The sequence below is a fragment of the Homarus americanus genome, unplaced genomic scaffold, assembly GCF_018991925.1.
Source record: "Homarus americanus isolate GMGI-L3 unplaced genomic scaffold, GMGI_Hamer_2.0 scaffold32757, whole genome shotgun sequence".
NCBI classification, from domain to species: domain Eukaryota; kingdom Metazoa; phylum Arthropoda; class Malacostraca; order Decapoda; family Nephropidae; genus Homarus; species Homarus americanus.
Genome location: NW_024752489.1, coordinates 144070 through 166802, shown reverse-complemented (window position 1 = coordinate 166802; position 22733 = coordinate 144070). Strand labels below are relative to the sequence as shown.

At 45.9% G+C, this 22733-nt stretch overlaps 1 long non-coding RNA gene across 1 annotated transcript in view; it reads left to right on the top strand.

Annotated features, from left to right (window-relative positions):
• The window catches only part of LOC121855118, a 114238-nt gene that overhangs the window by 41797 nt on the left and 49708 nt on the right, over nt 1-22733 (top strand). Inside the window, exon 2 of the long non-coding RNA XR_006086718.1 lies at nt 19340-20681. This is a non-coding gene — a long non-coding RNA (uncharacterized LOC121855118). The remainder of the gene's footprint in view (nt 1-19339; nt 20682-22733) is intronic.

Here is a 22733-nt window from a genome sequence, read left to right as displayed (position 1 = left end):
AATACTAGCGCATATGATACTGCACTTGTCTCCTGCAAGTTATCCCCGTAATTCACCAGCTGGCCGTGAAGACTTATCGTAATTCATGCAGAAAGAACCTTAAGGCTCGTGAGTATTAATAGAATTACCTGGGATGGGGTACGAGCCCAAAACGTACTTATTATTCAGATATTTCAAATGCATAGAGCAAGCCGAGCGCGCCATACAGCTTAGCCCATACCCAGGGTTCCCCAGACAAAGGTTGCGCGCGCAGCCCTGCCCACTGCCCCCAACGAAAACTGAATTTGCGCATAGCCAACGTCTTCGGGGATGTTTTCATTTTAGAGGTCCATAAAATACCAGAACGTTTCTATAATTATTTAGTTTAGGTTATATTTATGAACAATAATGTATGTTGCGTTATTGGTGACTATTATGGTTCCCGAGTTACATCCTTTAGTATGCAGCCCTGAGGAGATGTGCAGCAGTCCCGCGCCGTTTGTGTGTGTGTAAGCAACATTCCTAATAAACATGCCAGCTTATAACGTTAGGTTTATCACTTAGGCCAAGTGATGATACACTGTTCAACTTAACTATACGGTTGAGTTACTAGGAGTTTATGCAACGGTCAAGGTAAAATATGGGTTACAGTGAAGTAAATACAACACGTAAGGTTACAGACAGGTTACAGGGACAGACTACAACGTAAGGATACAGTTAGATCGTATACTTCACATGGTTACAGACGAATTACGGGCATTTAGTACCTCGGGATGGAGTGTGTGTGTGTGGGTGTGTGGAAATTCTTCGATAGAGTTGAGGGTGCGCCAAAATCCACACTGGATTTACATAATTGTATTAAGGTAGATGAGCAGCTCTTCCTGGCTCTTTACTGCTGTTCCCTCACCACCACCACTCTCTCCCCACCATTACTCTCCTCACCACCACCACTCTCCCCACCATTACTCTCCTCCACAACCCCACTCACCCTCTCCTTCACCCACCCCCTACCTTCCCTCACCCTCCTACCACCACCACCTTCCTAACCACCACCCTGACTACCTCCACCACCACCACTCCCTCCCCTCCTCCCACCACCACCACTCCCTCCTGCCTCCCCTAACACCACCCTCTCCCTCTCTCCTCACCACCACCAGCAATTCTCCCACCGATGATGTTGTAATGTCTGTTAATGGCTAGTAGGTGTAGGTGGTGATGGTTAGTGGTTGTTAGTGGGTGTAGGTAATGGTTAGTGGTTGTTAGTGGTGTAGGTGGCGATGGTTAGTGGTTGTTAGTGGGTGTAGGTGGTGATGGTTAGTGGTTGTTGAGTGGGTGTAGGTGGTGATGGTTAGTGGTTGTTGATGGTGTGGGTGATGGTTAGTGGTTGTTGAGTGGTGTGGAGTGGTGATGGGGTTGTTAGTGGGTGGGTGGTGATAGTTAGAGGTTGTTAGTGGGTGTAGGTGGTGATGGTTAGTGGTTGTTGGTGGTGTGTAGGTGGTGATGGTTAGTGGTTGTTAGTGGGTGTGGGTGGCGATGGTTAGTGGTTGTTAGTGGGTGTAGGTGGCGATGGTTAGTGGTTGTTAGTGGGTGTAGGTGATGATAGTGGTTGTTAGTGGGTGTGGTGGCGATGGTTGGTGGTTGTTAGTGGGTGTAGGTGGTGATGGTTAGTGGTTGTTAGTGGGTGTAGGTGATGATAGTGGTTGTTAGGTGGGTGTAGGTGGCGATGGTTAGTGGTTGTTAGTGGGTGTAGGTGGTGATGGTTAGTGGTTGTTAGTGGGTGTAGGTGATGATAGTGGTTGTTGAGTGGGTGTGGTGGCGATGGTTAGTGGTTGTTAGTGGGTGTAGGTGGTGATGGTTAGTGGTTGTTGTTAGTGGGTGTAGGTGGCGATGGTTAGTGGTTGTTGGTGGGTGTAGGTGGTGATGGTTAGTGGTTGTTAGTGGGTGTAGGTGGTGATGGTTAGTGGTTGTTAGTGGGTGTAGGTGGCGATGGTTAGTGGTTGTTAGTGGGTGTAGGTGGTGATAGTTAGAGGTTGTTAGTAGGTGTAGGTGGTGATGGTTAGGGTTGTTGGTAGGTTGTAGGTGGTGATAGTTAGTGGTTGTTGAGTGGGTGTAGGTGGTGATGGTTAGTGGTTGTTAGTGGGTGTAGGTGGTGATAGTTAGAGGTTGTTAGTGGGTGTAGGTGGTGATAGTTAGTGGTTGTTGGTGGGTGTAGGTGGTGATAGTTAGTGGTTGTTGGTGGGTGTAGGTGGTGATAGTTAGTGGTTGTTGAGTGGGTGTAGGTGGTGATGGTTAGTGGTTGTTAGTGGGTGTAGGTGGTGATAGTTAGAGGTTGTTAGTGGGTGTGGGTGGTGATGGTTAGAGGTTGTTAGTAGGTGTAAGGTGATGGTTAGTGGTTGTTAGTGGGTGTAGGTGGTGATAGTTAGTGGTTGTTAGTAGGTGTAGGTGATGATGGTTAGTGGTTGTTGGTGGGTGTGGGTGGTGATAGTTAGTGGTTGTTAGTGGGTGTAGGTGGTGATGGTTAGTGGTTGTTAGTGGGTGTAGGTGGTGATAGTTAGAGGTTGTTGTTAGTGGGTGTAGGTGGTGATAGTTAAAGGTTGTTAGTAGGTGTAGGTGGTGATGGTTAGAGGTTGTTGGTAGGTGTAGGTGGTGATGGTTGTAAGATACCTCAATTTCATTTTCCCTAACACAACCTACCTAACCTAACCTAACCTAACCTAACCTAACCTCTCAAGGTGGAGTTAAGGCTCGTTTAATCATCTGGTGAAATAAGCTGGATTGGAATATACGAAGGAGGAGGAGGTGGGGGAGGTGGAGTAAGAAGGAGGACGTGGAGGAGGAGGAGGTGGAGGGGGAGGAGGAGGAGGGAGGATGAGGAGGTGGAGGGAGGGAGAGGAGGAGGAGAAAGGTTTAATCATTAGGTGACTCCAAAACCAGGTAGAACATAAAGACACGGTCCCTTACCTATCGGAGAGGGAGGGAGGGGAGATAAATTACTAGGTGTTATTCACCAGGTAATGACAGGTTGATTTCAGGATGCTGGTCATGGCATGGGGACAAATACCTGTGTGACGGGGTGTACAGTGTCGTGTTTGTGGTCGGGGGGGCGTCTGTAATCACTTCACTCGTCTTTACAATTGACCCTTAAGGAATCAGCGACAGGTGTTTATAGGTGGTGTAAGGAGGTACTGTGTATGTGTGTATGTATGTGTGTATGTGTATGTGTGTATGTATGTGTGTATGTATGTGTGTATGTATGTGTGTATGTGTGTATGTAATAATATATAATAATAATAATTAACGGTTTATTGAAAGAAGCAGCTAGAGAACAAAATATGTATGTAATGTAAATAATAATAATAATAATAATAATAATAATAATAATAATAATTAACGGTTTATTGAAAGAGCAGCAGCCAGAAAAAATATACAGTTATATTTGGGGAATGGGTTACGAATTACAAATAATATACAAGTAACATAAGTGACACAAATAAGACATATAATAATAACTAGATGGGAAAAGCTCAAACTACAGTTCATTTCAACATAGTGACAGTGTAAGGAGCAGTGTTTACTGGGAGTGAATACACTGATTTATTACAAGTTATTGATAATTTTACAATGGTTGGGACTGGGCTGTTCTTATAGCGATCAGTTCGTGCACGTATGGGCTGGATGCGGTTGGTGTCGAACAGCAATTCTCGGACAAGGGATCTCAGGTGGTAGTAGGAGCCGGTGTCGAGGATGGTGTAGAAGCTTCTTACCAAATTTGCAGATGAGGCCGTGGTGATGGTCAGTGAGAGTCGAAAGGGTCAGTGTGTTGAGCGCTTCTTGATATGTGGAGTAGGAAGGGAGAGAATAATCTTGCATGCCCTCTTTTACTTTCTAGGTGTTTACGTTGTGTGGCATTTAGGGAGGAGCCAGGTGGGGGAGGCATAGGTGAGCTTGGGAAGTATGTATGTATGTATGTATGTATGTATGTATGTATGTATGTATGTATGTATGTGTGTATGTATGTATGTATGTATGTGTTTCGATTACTTATAATGATTCGGGTATGATTGGCAAGTTATATAATATGGTTTCCAATCCTCAAGTCTCAATTCACTCTAATTTAGCCAGCTGGATTGTGGTGGAGTAGGATTAGGCCCAGTCAGTACTAGACTCCATTCGTTGTGGTTAGGTTAGGTTAGGTTAGACCACTTTGAACTATTTATCAATCCTAGTAACTACGATTAGATTAAGAACCCCCCTTCCTCTTCTAACAGTGGCCTCCATTAGGATTAGGACCCAATCATCATAACCCAAGGCGCCCGTTCATCCCAACAGTCACCAAGGAGGAGGTTTTGAAACATTGAAACAGTTTATTTAGCCAGAAAAACACAGATACAGAGTGGATAATAATAACAATATTAACATGGCTGAGCCAGTTGAGAACCTAGGCTCTCTTTGAGGCACCTGATATATACTATACATTTATCTCAAGGAAGTATTATGTAACATTTAGTATCATCTGGAATAGTACAATAGCATGGTGGTAATAAGAACATCTCATAATGTTACCACGATTATCACTTCAATATTTATTTATTTTATTTATTTTGAAAAACATAAATATGATAGGAGAAGCAACGCACAACATGGGTTGTATTAAGGTGGAACAAAGAGGACAGAGCTGTCCAGGATTCTGTCTAGTTGGCAATACACCTTTGCAAATGTTAACTCTTATCTGTCTACATGATAATTTCTGATAAAACGGTTTTGGTGGTACAATAAAAGCAGGTTTTATAAACTAGGATATACAAAAAAATATTAATACTTGAACAATAGATATTTTTTAAAAGATGATTTAAAGGAAGGGAATGTAGTCTTTGCTCTGATGGGTGGGGGTAAGTTGTTCCACACCTTCACACCATGATATATTATGGAGGTCCGGGACTGAGAGGAGCTCATGGGGGGTGGTCTTAGTAGCTCTGGGTGTCTTAAGTTGTATCTCTCATTATTCCGGAACTGGAAATAATTATTGTCAAGCAAGTGATTGACAGATTTGTAAATATAGGTCACAGCAGTAGGTGTTAATATCCTCGAATTTTAACATTTTCAATTCAGTAAATTGATCGTTTGTGTGATATGTTTTTTCAAGTAGGTCGTTGTCCGCTCTCTTTGTGCAGTAACCAGGATTGTGTTTTGAAGAGCCAGAGGCCCCCATAGTGTGTGACAGTGTATCAGGTGTTGGTAAACAAGATCATGATAGATTTCTTTCATTGCAGAGTGAGTGACTGTCGGAGGTGATACATGACACTACACTGTTTATTGACTTTACTGTGAATAGCTGTATGTGGTTTCTCCAGCTAAGTTTCTCAACAACTAAAAAATTTAATATTTTGTTCGCGTTTGAGGACTGTATTACCAAGGTACAAGGGGTCAAATCTGGGGTAAGTTTTCCTTCTGTGAAAGATTGTGTAGTGGGTTTCGAGGTTTAAGGTCAGTTTATTACGTATTACCCAGGTCCTGACTTTAGTCAATTCAGTGTTCATAGTTCTCATCAAGGAATGGAATGTCATAGGTTAATATCATCTGCAACTAAGTTGTATTTTATGAGTGTGCTGGAGTGGAACAGTACAGGACCGAGCATGGAGCCTTGAGGGACACCATACAAGATTGGCGAGGTCAGATTGATGATTATTATTGCAGACTACTGCTTTCTATTAGACATAGGGTTAACCTTTACCAATTGTGGGATAAGCCCTAACGCCGTGATGTTCAAGCTATGAAAGGAGGATGGTATGGTCGACAGTATCAAAGGGGGATATGGGCAAGTTACTGGAGAATGTCCTCCCACCTTGTCCATCTACCCACTACCCACCCAGTCCCTGTGGCCACCCCACCCCACCTTATTCCTCCCTACCCCCCGCATGTTTACCCCACCTTATCCTACCCCACCCTGTCCCTCTACCCCACCCAGTCACTATACCCCACCCTACCTCATCCCTCTACCTCACCCCACCCACCCCCACCCTACACTGTCCCTCTACCCTACCCCCACCCAGTCCCTGTACCCCGCCCGCCCCGCCTTCAGGAGTGTGTTCACCGCACTTGTTTGTAGTGTAAGGGTTTATGTAAGGTGTTGTGAGATAATTGACGTTTATGACTGTGGTGCCTTATATACCGGCCGGGACGAACAGGGTGTATCAGGAGACTCACTCGTATAATGTCCCGTGATTACTCTACATTTAGTGGTATTATTTTTATTATCGTTTTTATTGTTGATTTTTTTATATAAAATTTTACTATTATTGTTATTAAATGGTACGGTGGTGATGTATCAGTTGGAGTATTGTTGTTTAAATTAGTAATGTAAATGATGATGGTGGTTATTATTATTATTATTATTATTATTCGTTTAATGTCACTACTATTAGATCAACTATTCACAAGTCTCAGAATATAGTGTCGTCGGGGATCTCTCGGGTTCGGTGTTGATATCTGCCAGGGGGTCGATCAGGGTTGACGAGTTCGAAATGGCTCATGAGTCCAATTATCTCCTCACGTCTTGGCATGTTGTGTTCTTTATCGGAAGGTTGGGTTCGCTGTGGTGTGGATGACGTTTGAAACTCAGTGCATTAGGAGGTTGTGTCTCCCGCCATGGTTTGTCCTGTGCCTCTTACTGCCCAGGTCTCTGTGTTGATGGTACACCTCTCTCTCTCTCTTGTCTTGAAGTATGTCTTTGTAACGTGTCCTCTGGCCTCTGTGAGTTCTTTGGCTCTGTCTGAATTGAGGATCTGTTCAGTCAATCGGGTTCAGTCGTCTGTACACTGACCGGTCCACTGTCCAGTACTGCTCTAGACTCTTATAGGTGGGTTCTGTACTTCACCCAAGGTCTACAATCACAGGAGTCACACGTCGGCGTTACAGGAGTCACCTGGAGGCAGCACCGAATCACTTAATCCTATATTGAATCTTGTCGGTCTTGACCTTCTGACTGATGAATCTCAAAACTGACTAAGTGCTCCACATTTTCCTAGACGTTGATGTATAAGGCTGAGACAGGTTCTCCTCCCGGATGTGAGGGAACATGTGGTCAACTGCGGCTGTCTGGCACGCTGGGAATGTACACGATGTTGCTGCTGTGTTTGACCTGCTTGATAATAATGATGGTAATAATAGTAACGGCGGCAATAATGTTAGAAGTAATAATTATTGTGATGATCAAAACCATAACTGGATATGGCTTGACTACCTGGTACATTAGCTGTTGGCTTCCTGATGACAGAGTTCATGATGATGTAAGTTTTAAAATGATTGTAATATATTTAAAAAAAATGAGAAAGACTTTTCTAAAGGAAACTGAATGTTATATGTTTGTTATGCCAGTTCTCCAAAACCTCAAAAGGGGTCGTAGAGCACTAAAGTCACTCATTGTCATGCTGTGTCGGATCACTGTCAGGGTTGAGTTTATGCCATTGTCATGTCTGTCATCCCTGAGATTATGACATCCATTTTTTACCTTTAATAGTGTGTGGGTCATTGATACGGTGTCTTCGTCATGTCGGCTGTCATCTCAACAGCAGTATTGTAGTGCAGATTCCAATGTATCGAGACTCTTCCTGGCCGCTTGCACTGCAACCACGTACATAGCTTAAAGTCAGAGCAGGCCGGATAGCAGAGTTCGGCTGAGTCTTTAGTTCATTGAGACGCACTCGCTTCTTGCTGACAGTCCAAACCCACGTCCTGTGTCATCTTAGTGGGTGCTGACCACACCGACCGCCCACCACACCCACCCAACCTCACGTCACTCCACCCACACCTGCCCCAACCTCAACCTACACCTGCCCCACCCCAACCTACACCTGCCCCACCCCAACCACACATACTCTTCACCTTATCCCACTCTACCCTCCTCGCTCCACCCACCACCCACACCCACACCTCAACCACACCCGCCCCACCAACCACACACCCTGTCCCCCACCTCAACCACACCTGCCTCCCACCTCAACCTACACCCTACCCAGTAGATTGTAGCCCATCTTACATACCCATCCGTCTCACCCAACCCATCCAGAGAGTTATATAGCCCACTCCACCCATCCACCCACTCTCCAGCCCACCCACCCACCCACCCACCCAGCTGTAATCTACCCTATACACCCAGTCACCCAATCCCAGTGAGTTATACACACACACACACACACACACACACACACACACACACACACACACACACACACACACACACACACACACACACACACACACACAAACAAACACACACACACACACACACTTGCACAAACAGAATTAAACAAATTATAAATTGATATTTAATGGTATATTATAGATGATAGTAATAATCTTTAAGAAATATTTAAATGATAATAACCCAACTTAACCTCAACCCAACCCAACTCCAATCCTAACCCAACCAATAATCCAACCCAACCAACCTAACCTAATCTAATCTAACCTTAACTTGGATATAAACCTGAATTCTAAATGGACTATTATTTCTTCTACATTTCAAGCATATTTAGTCTTATTCATGATAGTTATATATTAAACATCATTCATGGGGATGTAACGGAATGAATGGAGGTGAATAATGAAGTCTTAGTCTTGTCTTCCAAAGGTGCTCTAGTATGGATAACAGGTCTCCCTCATATGGTAAATATATCTGTCAGTGTGGTCAGGTAGGTCAGGGGTTTGTGCTGGCTATAGGCATCATCATTACCACAGTCTTCACCACCACCCCAGCCTCATCCTTCACCACCACCATCACCACACCACCACAGCCTCATCCTTCACCACCACCATCACCACCACAGCCTCATCCCTCACCATCACCACCACAGCCTCATTCCTCATCCACCACCAAGCCTCATCCTCATCACCCACCACAGCCTCATCCCCATCACCACCACAGCCTCATCCTCACCACCACCACCTAGCCTCACCCTCATCACCACCACCACAGCCTCATCCCTCCATCACCACCACCACAGCCTCATCCCTCATCACCACCACCACAGCCTCATCCTCATCCCACCACCACCTCATCCCCTCATCCACACCACCACAGCCTCATCCTCATCACACCACCACAGCCTCATCCTCATCACCACCACCACAGCCTCATCCCTCCACCACCACCACAGCCTCATCCTCATCACCACCACCACAGCCTCATCCCTCACCACCACCCAGCCTCATCCCTCATCACCACCACCACAGCCTCATCCCTCATCCACCACCACCACAGCCTCATCCTCATCACCACCACCTCCTCATCCTCATCACCACCACAGCCTCATCCCCTCATCACCACCACCACAGCCTCATCCCTCATCACCACCACCACAGCCTCATTCCTCATCACCACCACCACAGCCTCATCCCTCCTCCACCACCACCACAGCCTCATCCCTCATCACCACCACCACAGCCTCATCCTCATCACCACCACACAGCCTCATCCCCATCACCACCACCACGATCCTCCACACCACCACAGCCTCATCCCCTCATCACCACCACCACACAGCCTCATCCCATCACCACCACCACCCCTCCCTCACCACCACTACCACAGCCCTCATCCCTCACCACCACTACCACAGCCTCATCCCCTACCCACAGCCTCATCCTCACCACCACCACCACAGCCTCATCCTCATCACCCACCACAGGCTCATCCCTCACCACCACCACCACCACAGCCTCATCCCTCATCCACCACCACCAGCCCATCCCTCATCACCACCACCACAGGCCATCCCTCCACCACACCACCACAGCCTCCTCACCACCACCACCACCACAGCCTCATCCCTCACCACCACCATCACCACCAGCACCACAGCCTCATCCCTCCCCACCATCACCACCAGCACCCGGCCTCATCCCCTCCCACCACCACCATCACCACCACCCACCACCACCACCACCACCACCACCACCACCACCACCCACCACCACAGCCTCATCCTCCACCACCACCGCCACAGCCTCATCCCTCACCACCACCACCACAGCCTCATCCTTCATCACCACCACCACAGGCTCATCCCTCACCACCCTACCACCACCACAGGCTCATCCCTCACCACCCACCACAGCCTCATCCTCCACCACCACCACCACAGCCTCATCCTTCATCACCACCACCACAGCCTCATCCCTCACCCACCACCACAGGCTCATCCCTCACCACCACCACAGCCTCATCCTTCATCACCCACCACCACAGGCTCATCCCCTCACCACCACCACCACCACAGGCTCATCCCTCACCCACCACCACCACCACCACAGCCTCATCCCTCCCACCACCACCACAGCCCCTCATCCCTCACCACCACCACCACAGCCTCATCCTCATCACCACCACAGCCTCATCCTTCATCACCACCACCACCACAGCCTCATCCCTCATCACCACCACCACAGCCTCATCCTTCATCACCACCACCACAGGCTCATCCCTCACCACCACCACCACAGGCTCATCCCTCACCACCACCACCACAGCCTCATCCTTCACCACCACCAGGCTCATCCTCACCACCACCACCACCACAGGCTCATCCTCACCACCACCACAGCCTCATCCTTCATCACCACCACCACAGCCCCATCCCTCACCACACCACCACAGGCTCATCCTTCACCACCACCACCACCACAGGCTCATCTCACCACCACCAACCACTGCTCACTCCCACCACCACAGCCTCATCCTTCATCACCACCACCACAGGCTCATCCTCACCACCACCCACAGGCTCATCCTCACCACCACTACCACCACCACAGGCTCATCCCTCACCACCACCCACCACCACCACCACAGGCTCATCCTCACCACCACCACCACAGGCTCATCTCACCACCACCACCACCACACCACAGGCTCATCTCACCACCCACCACCACCACCACAGGCTCATCCTCACCACTACCACCACCACCACAGGCTCATCTCACCACCACCACCACAGGCTCATCTCACCACCACCACCACCACCAGCCTACTTGTTCATCAGACAGGTCAGGCTGGACTGGGAGTGAGGGAGGGAGGAGGAGGGGAGGGAGGAGGGTGGGTGAGGTAGGAGGGTTCTGGGAGGGTGATCTGCGGCGTCTGGGGGTCCCACAACAGGCAACACTCACCCTTGCTCACCTTACCTAATGAGTCGAAATTTGCATACTAGCGCGAGAATAACAGGAGTCAGGGAGGAAGGAGCATTCCAACTTTTTGCCGTCTTGTTGCTTTGCGTCCTGTGTTTGCTGCGCTGAGATGTGTACTTCACTGAGGGTTTTGGGCTGAGCGGGAGGAGGAGGAGGTGCTGAAGGAGGCGTGGGAGGTGGGCTGAACGGAGGAGGGAGGAAGAGGAGGAAGGAAGGAGGAGGTAGGAAGAGGAGGTGCTGAAGGAGGAGGGGAGAGAGAGATGCCGAAGGAGGAGGGGGAGCAGGAGGAGGTGCTGAAGGAGGAGGGGAGCAGGAGGAGGCTGAAGGAAGAAGGAGGAGGAGATGCTGAAGGAGGAGAGGGAAGAGGAGATGCTGAAGGGAGGAGGGGGTGAAGAGGAGGTGAAGGAGGAGGGGAGCAGGAGGAGGTGCTGGAAGGAGGAGAGGGAAGAGGAGGTGCTGAAGGAGAAGAGGGAAGAGGAGGTGCTGAAGGAGGAGGGGAGCAGGGAAGAGGAAGAGGAGGTGCTGAAGGAGGAGGGGGGCAGGAGGAGGTGCTGAAGGAGGAGAGGGAAGAGGAGGAAGGAGAGAGGGAGAGGAGGTGCTGAAGGAGGAGGGGAGCAGGAAGAGGAAGAGGAGGTGCTGAAGGAGGAGGGGAGGAAGAGGAGGTGCTGAAGGAGGAGGGGAGGAAGAGGAGGTGCTGAAGGAGGAGGGGAGGGAAGAGGAGGTGCTGAAGGAGGAGGGGAGGAAGAGGAGGTGCTGAAGGAGGAGGGGAGGAAGAGGAGGTACTGAAGGAGGAGGGGAGTAGGGAAGAGGAGGTGCTGAAGGAGGAGAGGGAAGAGGAGGTGCTGAAGAGGGGGAAGGGGAGGAGCAGAAGGAGGGGGAGCAGGAGGAGGAAGGGTGCTGAAGGAGAGGGAGGAGGGAGGAGGAGGAGGTGTTGAGGTGGTCTTCTCGGTGTTTCTGGTGGTGTCGGAGAGGGTGTTGGAGGTCGTTTTGAAAGCTGAGGGAGAAACACGGGGAGTGGGTTGGTTTATTATTTTGGTGTATCTCTCAGGTCACTCTCCACCTTCCCTGCTCCACTCTCTCCCTCCTCCACCTCTGCCCACCCTCTCCCCCCCACCTTCCCCTGCTCCACCTCTCTCTCCCCCACCTTCCCCTGCCCACTCCTCTCCCCATCTTCCCTGCTCCACTCCTCTCCCCCACCTTCCCTGCTCCACCCCTCTCCCCCACCTTCCCTGCCCACCTCTCCCCCACCTTCCCTGCTCCACCCCTCTCCCCCACCTTCCCTGCCCACTCCTCTCCTCCCCCCACCTTCCTGCTCCACTCCTCTCCCCCACCTTCCCCGCTCCACTCCTCTCCTCCACCTTCCCCGCCCCTCTCCTCCTCCACCTTCCCCACCACCCTTATCTCCCTCTCCTCCATCTTTTCTCTCACTCCCTTTCTCTCTCTATTCCTCCTTCACTTCATCTCCCTTTCCCACCTTCTCTACTACTCCCCCTCCACTCCTCCCTTCCCCTCCACCCTCCTCCACCCTCCACTCTCCCCTGAGGCCCACAGTACACAGTTCTTCCCTCGGGATAAACTCCCCTTCCCTCCCCTTCCTCCCTCCATACTTTCACTCCCCTTCCTCCCTCCTCCATACTTTACCTCCTCCCTTCCTCCTCCTCCACATTTCTTACCTCCCTTCCTCCCTCCTCCATCTTACCTCCTTCCTCCCTCCTCCATACTTTCACTCTCCCTTCCTCCTCCTCCATACTCTTACCTCCCTTCCCTCCCTCCTCCTCCATACTTACCTCCCTTCCTCCCTCCTCCTCTCCTGCCTCTCCCTTCCCTCCCTCCTCCATACTTACCTCCTTCCTCCCTCCTCCATCCCCTTACCTCCCTTCCCTCCCTCCTCCATCCTCCCCTCCTCCCTCCTCCATACTTACCTCCCTCCTCCCTCCTCCATACTTACCTCCCTTCCTCCCTCCTCCATACTTACCTCCCTCTTCATTCATACTTCCATCATTCTTACTTCCCTTCTTTACTCCTTCCTTCATGCTTCCTTTTATCCTCCTTCCCTTCCTCCTCCTTCCTTTATGCCTCCCTCCTCCCTCCTCTCTTCTCTAGTCTTCCTATCCTCCTCCCACCTTAATCTCCCTTAAATCCCTCCCACCTAATCTCTTAATCCTCCCTCCATATTCCTTAATCTTCCTTAAATCTCTACCATTAATCCTTCTTCCCTGATCCCCATTCCCCATCAAGAATGAGGGGTGGGGAAGAGGGGAGGTGAATGAGTGGGGGAAGAGGGGGGAGGGAATGAGTGGGGTGGGGAAGAGGAGGGTGAATGGGTGGGGAAGAGGGGAGGGGTGAATGAGGGATGGGGAGAGGGGAGGGGTGAATGAGTGGGTGGGGAAGAGGGGAGGGGTGAATGAGTGGGTGGATTGGAGGGATGAATGGGGGGGGGGACGTTGGAGCAAGTAAGATAACCCGGTCTTAATGATAGCAGTGTGGTTATCGTCAATTATCGATTAACATAGCAACAGGAGAGAGAGAGGTGCGTGGTGATGATGATAGTGATACCTGTCTACTTGTCTCCTGTCTTTTCTCTCGCTGTCTCTATTTGTGTCTGTTTCTCTACTATCTCTCTTTCTCACTGTCACTGTTTCTCTGTCTCTCGCTCTCTGGTTGTCTGTCTTTCGTTTTCTCTCTTCTTTTTTTCACTGTCTGTCTTTATCGTGCTGTCTCTGGCTCTCTGTTTGTGTCTGTCTGTTTCCCCCCCCTACATACACACACACACACACACACACACACACACACACACACACACACACACACACACACACACACACATATATACCGCCTCAGGGTTAAGGTTATATACGGTCAATGTTTCAAGTTCGTCAAAATGTTTACGCCCTTTAAGTTTCACATACTAGGAAGAGACGACTGCTGAATTAAGTTATGGCCGAATCTATAATAAGTGGATATTCGATGCCATTTTTTTTCTATCATTTCCTTTACGTCTCAGCTTAAAGAATAAAAATGACTTAGTTTAATTATTCGTTGTGACGGTTTCACTTTGCCTGAAAAAACAAAATAAAATACGAATCTACGAGAGGTTTGGAGATCGTCAAGCCCCTTCCACCCTCTGTAAGGCTCCTGTCCTGGTTACTGTCTTCGTGCTTGCCAATCTAAACACATCACGCATCTTGGTCCATCATATATATATACACTGTATCTTGAATTGCCCCATCGATCAAGCTGCTCCCGCTTTTGGCATTCGTATAGTAACCGTCCTGACTCGATAGAAGCTGTGACGCGGCGTTGCGAATTGAAGATGGTTGCTAAGTTTGCCAAAAGTGGGTGGAGTATGATGGAACTTAGCAACCAACAACCAATCAGGTTCTTTGTTTTATGATTTATAATCGTATGTATAATGCATGTGGAATTTACACGCATATATATACATGGAATTATGTGTATATTCTGTATGGCGTCTCTAATGCAATAAACTTCCATGAATTTTAGAGGTTGCTAAGGACGTCATAAGTGGGAGGGGTTTAGTGATTTACCTGCTCCCTAAAGGCTGAAGCAAGGTTGTCTACTCATATTATAGGCGGAAGATAACGCTACGGTACAACTCGGAACTATAGAGACCAAAATGTCCTTGGTAATGGTTGGTATTTGAACTCTAATCTCCATAAAGTTCCGATATCATAATTCTAACCACGTTGATATTTTAACATATTCGCCATTACGTTCTATAACCCCTTACGGTAAATGATAACCTTACGATTACTGAACCTAACCATTCACCATGACCACCACCACCACCACGATAACGTTCCCTTATGTTAACTAACCGCTCGGTATATTATGGAACGTTAACGAGTGTATGTGTGTGGACTATTGGTATTGCCGAGGTGTTTGAGACATGAGTGTGCATTTGTGCATCATGAATGTGTTAGTCAGGATTAGCATGTTTGTGTCTTGTGTTTGTGTGAGTGTCTGTTGTTACGTCTGCAGCGTTTGTGTCTCTCTCCAACTGTACGTAATTATCGACTGTACGTTTGTAAATCTCTAAGTGTACGTAATTATCGACTGTACGTTTGTGTATCTCCAACTGTACGTAATTATCGACTGTACGTTTGTGTATCTCCAACTGTACGTAATTATCGACTGTACGTTTGTGTATCTCCAACTGTACGTAATTATCGACTGTACGTTTGTAAATCTCTAAGTGTACGTAATTATCGACTGTACGTTTGTGTATCTCTAACTGTACGTAATTATCGACTGTACGTTTGTGTATCTCTTAAGTGTACGTGGCGGAAGATCCAACTGTGTTCAGGGAGACGACACTCAGGCGGGCTTATGACGCTGTCTGCTGCCTCCTCCTGCCCTGCCCTGCCTGTCCGTCTGTCTACCTCAGTGGTGGATCTGATTGCCCGCGGTCAATTATGCCTTCCAACCACGCCGAACCCTCCACACCACGCAACCAAGTGCACCCTGGTGGATGAAGGGACAGTAACTACGCCACATTCTCAGGGCAACAACTACGTCATATTCGACAGGACAGAACTACGCCATAACTACAACACTAAGCAACTATGTCACTTAACTTTTACTACTTAAGCAACTGCGCCTTTAGCAAGCATGTGAGTTACTTTAGTCAAGCAACTGCGCCATTTTAGACATGTAACGTAGCCATGTTATGATGAGAGACAAAGAAATGCGTTGTTTTAGACATGTAACTGTACAGATGGTGGAGGAATTAGTGTTTACAGCTCGGGAGGTTAAATGTTTACAGTCCCCATTGTTTAGGATTAAAAATATTCAAGAATTGATGTTTAGTAACTGATGAGTTTAATATTTAGAAGCTTCATTATTGATTAAACATTTACAAGTCATCGTATTTAGTATTTACAAGTGAGATTTAATGTTTACAAGCCTCTATGTTTAGTATTTAAAGCGGAGATTTTACATTGATAAATTCACAGGCGTTCATATTTACAATTTAATATTTACATTTTACAATTTACAATTCATTGGTGTTTAATAAAATAAATCGGTATATTAATCAGTATTTACAAGTGTTAACAAGCGCCTATCTTTAGTATTTACCCCAAAGAGAAAGAAAAAAACAACAATGTTTAATTAGTAAGCCTCCAAGGATATAATGTTTACAAATGGCAACAGCACGAACGTAGCTCTTAGGCGTTGTCAGTGTGGGTGTATCAACTGTCTCGTAGACGAAGCAGTTGTACCATACCATATTATTAACATCAAGCAACAGTTGCTAAATATTTCCAGTACTCTCATCGTGGTGAATTTTGTCTGTACATGCCAACACTAGGAATAGTTTACAATATTACTAATGTACTAGGAATTGTTTATAATATTACTAATGGTATTTTGGTGTGTGTGTGTGTGTGTGTGTGTGTGTGTGTGTGTGTGTGTGTGTGTGTGTGTGTGTGTGTGTGTGTGTGTGTGTGTGTGTGTGTGTTCTGTTTAGAGGTACTATCTATATTTTGAACTTTTATTCCCAATTACGAGGAATCTTAACTGATGGTATTAAAAATTTTTATCGTTTATTCCTTAGTGAGACAAACCCAATTTATTATTATTATTATTATTATTATTATTATTATTATTATTATTATTATTATTATTATTATTATTATTATTATTATTATTATTATTATCATCTTAATTTCTTCATAATAGGACAGCCCTGAATTATAATTATTAACGACGCCTTAACTCTTAATCGTAAATGAGACGAACTTAAATTACCATTACTAATAGCCTGGTAGCCCTTATTATGATAATGGTCTCACACAACAATTTATGGCATAGAAAGTAAAACTAGTATTAACTTATCACAGATGAGAAACAATGGGGGGTTGGATAGATAAATTAGTGCAGAGTGTAATAAGATCAGTGTTGTAATGTAATGCAGTAATGAAATATTAAACCTGGGGTATATTTACACTAGGGGGGGAAGGTCGTGATGGAGTGTTATTTAAAATTCCAGGTGGAGCTAATGGAAGTACTGGAGAATCTCCGGCCTAGTTTATTTCAGCTAGAGATTAACCTGCATCATAGCGCTAACCTAACCTAACCTAACCCAACCTAACCTAACCTAACCTAACTGCTAAAAAGAGGACGAAAATTGAAGACAAAGAAAAAAAAAACCAATCCGTTCACTCTCCTCTCGTCTGGAAGTGACACAGAGAATTGCCCAGTAGTTTATGTGGAATGTTAATCACAGTAAGGTTGAAAACTACAAGCGGGAGACTCCTGTGTAATTAAATACATGAAATAATAACTGGTTTGTGTGGAGGTCGGGAAGGTGACCGACCCTCTCCGACACACGATCCAAGTCTCTTCGTATGGGATTCCTTGATTTGTGCACAGAGATATAAAGGTGTTTTTTTTTTATATATATACAGTAACCTTGTGTGTTTGATGTGTGTTGTGATCTTATTATTATTTTTATGTGACGTTATTTGTGTATGGTGTGAGGAAAGGAATTATTCTTGAAGTGAAGTTAAATGGAAAAAATATGGTAGTTTAAATTGAAGTTAAATGGGAAATATATTGTAGTTTGAAATGAAGTTATATGGGAAATATATTGTAGTTTGAAATGAAGTTAAATGGGAAAAATACTGTAGTTTGAATTGAAGTTAAATGGAAAATATTGTAGTTTGAAGTGACGTAAAATGGGAAAAAAATATAGTAATTTGAAGTGAAGTAAATTGAGAAAAATATAGTAGTTTGAAGTGAAGTAAAATGGGAAAAAATATAGTAATTTGAAGTGAAGTAAATTGAGAAAAATATAGTAGTTTGAAGTGAAGTAAAATGGGAAAAATATAGTAATTTGAAGTGAAGTAAATTGAGAAAAATGTAGTAGTTTGAAGTGAAGTAAAATGGGAAAAAATATAGTAATTTGAAGTGAAGTAAAATGGGAAAAAATATAGTAGCTTAATTATGGAATTAATGATAATAAAAATTCGATATTGTCAGGAATTCGTGTGATTTATTTAACAGATTTTTTGTTTTATGCTGTTTAACCTAACCTAACCTGATCATATAACTAAGATGGTAAAAATCGCATAAAACAGACGATCGTTCAAGTGGGATGACACCTTCCAAGTCTAGTCAAGAGAGCGATATGTAAGCAAGACGACATGACCGTAATTTTCAGTATAATGATTAGTGTTAGGTTTAATATCATTGTAATGACAGTGTAATATTGTAATAACGAAATGATAGGAGCATTGTGTTGAGCAGTTTTCGAAAATTATAATGCTGTAGCGATGAAAATGATAGGAGGGTGGAGTACGGCATTTCCTGATAGCGTAGTGCGGTCTGCCTCACAACTGTCAACATGAATTAAGGACTGACTATACCTTTCCCAACACAGTCTCGTATGATGCCTTGAATACACTCGTAAAGTCTCTCTCTCTCTATGACTTAATACACCCATAAAGTATTGTTGTTAAGGCTGCCACTCGCGACTCACCACAGCGCTTAACGTTCCCGTTCGGTGTAGGTTAACCAATTTTTTTCTCCAGGATGTTCTACCCAAATTCTCTTGATCACATTCACTCGTCAGAAATGGGTCGGTAAGTCATGAGAACATATCTTCGTATATATCATTGTAAAGGTAATTAAGGCCGTGTTCGGTTGTAAGGGCTGTATTTCCTCTGGTTGAGGTGGGATGACGGGTGGAAGGAGGTTTATAGATGATGCCCCCTATACCGTCTTGGGGAAAAAAGTCACTGGTTTGGGGGCTGCTCATGATGCAGTGTTCCCAGCTCGCATTAGTCTAGTTACCCCTGTAATTGGTGTTTAAATCTTGAAATTACAGTACTTTTCCATTAAGAGCATCTCGCTTTTTTTCTTTTTTTATGCTAATTGTTACTAATGACACAGTTTGTGAATATCGGAGTTACATTAGCGTTGTGCGAGGGTACACGGGGCTAATCCTTACCGGGAACAGCCACAACAGATCCTTTCTCACTGTTGAAATTATACTTTTGTTTTTGTACGTCGAAGGTTTATGTTTATGTAGATTTATACCATAACATCGCTTCCTATGAATGAAATTACTACCTTACATGAATACTCTGTGTCTTTTATTTAGTTGTTTATTGAGACTAATGACAAGTCTTCTCTTCCCTCCCCCCTCCAGATGGTCTCACTCGCATCTGGCTACAGCAAACACATCGCCAGAAGGCCTGAGGCAGAATCTTGGCCTCTCATTCTCTCTCACCTCTCCCTCACCCTGGCCTCTCATCTGTCTTGGCCTCTCCATCACCCACACCTCGGGAGACCAACTACCACAAGTACTTCCAAGTAAACTCGTGTACATTCTTTGGCACCTGAGCTCATACTGGGTTTAGTGCCATCGTGTTCAAGTTCTTCCTTGGTGCCAAAACGAGGAAAAATCAGGTTTCACTTCACGTCAAGACAAGAAGATTCTCGTAGTGCCAAGACAAAGGAAGATTTCTCAGTGCCAAGACGAGAAGGATTCATTTAGTGCCAAAATAAGGTGTGACGTCGTGCCAAAATAAGAAGTGACATAGTGCCAAAATAAGGAGTGACGTAGTGCCAAAATAAGGAGTGACGTAGTGCCAAAATAAGGAGTGACGTAGTGCCAAAATAAGGAGTGACGTAGTGCCAAAATAAGGAGTGACGTAGTGCCAAAATCGTAAATAAAGTGAGTATAGTTTATAGTGAAGTGTCGTGTGCGCCAGAAAGGTTCGTCAACTCGTCTTATTTATCTAACTCGTGTGGAATTTTTGTAGTGCGGATCCAAGTGCCCCCAAAAATATAGTTTCCCGGAAAATATACGAATAATTTGTGAAATATTGTGTTATAGTTATCTTGTTAGTGAAGTGCAATATTTGTATCAGAAAAAAACCAAGACTTTATTAATTAGCTTGTAAAAAAGAAAAAGATTGAAATATTCTGTGTTTTGAAGCAGTTTCGGTTAATATTTGCTCGTTCGTGATTAGAAAATTATATTTGTTGATATATTTCTTTCATTATTTCGCGTAAAGACTCAGATAAAGACGGATAAAATTATGCAGTTCCATCACCTCCTCCTCGTCAGCCACAAGAACCGCGGTAGTTCCTTCCAAGACACTGGATGAACCACCTTAGCTATCCTTGGCCATTTGACTCCCAAGACATGCCAGAGCGACTAAGAGGAGTTCGTCACCGGGAGGCCTGGCACGCCCCAGTGTAGTGTGTGTGGCGTCACCAGTGTTGTGAGTGTTGAGGTAATCGGAAACGCATTACCCACTTGAGACGCCACATTGGAGGAGAGAGAGAGAGAGACATGATGAAGGACATACGGGAATATGGCTTTGTGTTACACTGCTATGTCGTGGAGGTGTTGTGCTACTAAGAGTGTTTAGTGCCGTGAGTGTAAATACATGGTGTGTGTAGCCGGTGTCGTCCAGGGCCCCCTTACACTCCGTGACTCACCAAAATGGGGCAAAGCCACGGACGACTGAACGACTCTGAGCGTGAGTACTAACCTTACCTTTACTGTGTTTATTTTCTTCACTTAAATGTAAACGTTTAGCGTGTTACTATTATTATTAGTATTATTAATGTTGCTATTACTGTTGTTATTATTATCATTCACTTTGTTTTCTCCCCAGATCCAGGATTTTCTTTTATTGCAGTATAATACTTTGACATAAACCATCAGTAAGTTTTATTACACGTTGTCTTATAATTGGTGCTAATTGAACTTATCTACGTAGGTTAGAATCTCATTGAGGTTTTGATACTGTATTTAGACTTTAATTTAATTCCTCAGCATAAGTCAGGCAGTTGGAAGCGCTCTTAAATCTCTACTTACAAGGAAAATTTAACTTAGGAATCTTTGAGCATCCGAACCCAGGTTGTTATTTTGAAGTCTAAACACAAATTGCCTTGAGAGAGACATCATCGTAATTGCATAAAAGGCGTTTCAATTCTCTTTCAATTATGTCACTTTTCCTTCTCTCGGGGTGTGGTGTGCAGGAGCTTCACTTGTAAGAATTTACGAAGGGTCGGAGGAGAAGCTCGAGTTCTTGGTTATATCATTTAGATTACAATAGGCGTCGTTTTAATTCTATCTCTTTACCTCCCTCTCCCCCCCCGCCATTTGCCCGTGACGTAACTTAGTGCTTATATGAACGCTCATTGTTATCGTTTACATCTGTCGTGTTCGCGCATGAGTTGGCAGGGAGCAGCAAGATCAAGCCATATTTTTCTTAGTTGTATCTGTAGAACTAACAAGGTTTACCTAAACACATAACTCATTTGGAAAGTTTTCTCCACAAATATGACTTAATTTGTCAAGAATCAACAATAGCCCTACAAATGTTCCCTCCTGACGATTGTTTTGTTGTCAGCCAGAGTGAGGTGTGTGTGTGTGTGTGTGTGTGTGTGTAATAATAATAATAATAATAATAATTAACGGTTTATTGAAGAGCTTGGCAGCCAGAAGGCTGAAAATATACAGTTACATATTGGGAAATACGAATTACAAATAATATACAAGTGACATAAGTGACACAAATACACATATAGTAACTTAGATGGGGATCAGCTCAAACTACAGTTCATTTCAACATAGTGACAGTGTAGGGAGCAGTGTTTACTGGGAGGAATACACTGCTTTATTACATGTTATTGATAATTTTACAATGGTTGGGACTGGGCTGTTCTTATAGCGATCAGTTCGTGCAATGTATGGGCTGGATGCGGTTGTGGTGTCGAACAGCAATTCTCGGACAGGGGATCTCAGTGTGTGTGTGTGTGTGTGTGTGTGTGTGTGTGTGTGTGCGTGTGTGTGTGTGTGTGTGTGTGTGTGTGTGTGTGTGTGTGTGTGTGTGTGTGTGTGTGTGTGTGTGTGTGTGTGTACTGTAATATATCACCCACACAATAATATATAGTTAAAATAATTGAGCATAAAGATTTATGACGTGTACAGATTGAGCCACGCCCATCATGCCCCCCACCTCGCCTACCATGCCCGCTTCGCCTACCCTGCCGCTTCTGCCCACTCCCCACACCACCTACCATGCCCGCTTCCCCACCCTGCCACCCTGCCTACCATGCCCCACTTCGCCTCACTCCCACACCCGCCTACCATGCCTGCTTCGCCTACTCCTGCCACCCCGCCTCGCCCACTCCCTACCACCTCGCCTGCCTACCCCCACACCCGCCTCACCCACCCTGCCGCCTGGCCCACTCCTGCCACCCTGCCCGCCCACCCTGCCACCCCTGTCCTCCACCTCTGCCACCCTCGCTCACTCACACCCTTGCCTCTCCATCCCTGCCACCTCGCCTCACCCCACTCCTGCCCGCTTCTGCCCACCCTGCTCGCTTCGCCACCCTGCCCCCTGCCACTCCCTGCCCCCTCGCTCACCCCACACCTCGCCCCGCCCACCCTGCCGCCCTGCCTACCATGCCCCTTGTAAACCTGTACCACTACTCTCTCTCTCTCTCTCCCCCCACACCCCTACTCTCTCTCTCCCACACTCTCCCTTTCTTTCCCCCCTCTCTCCCTCACTCTCTCCCTC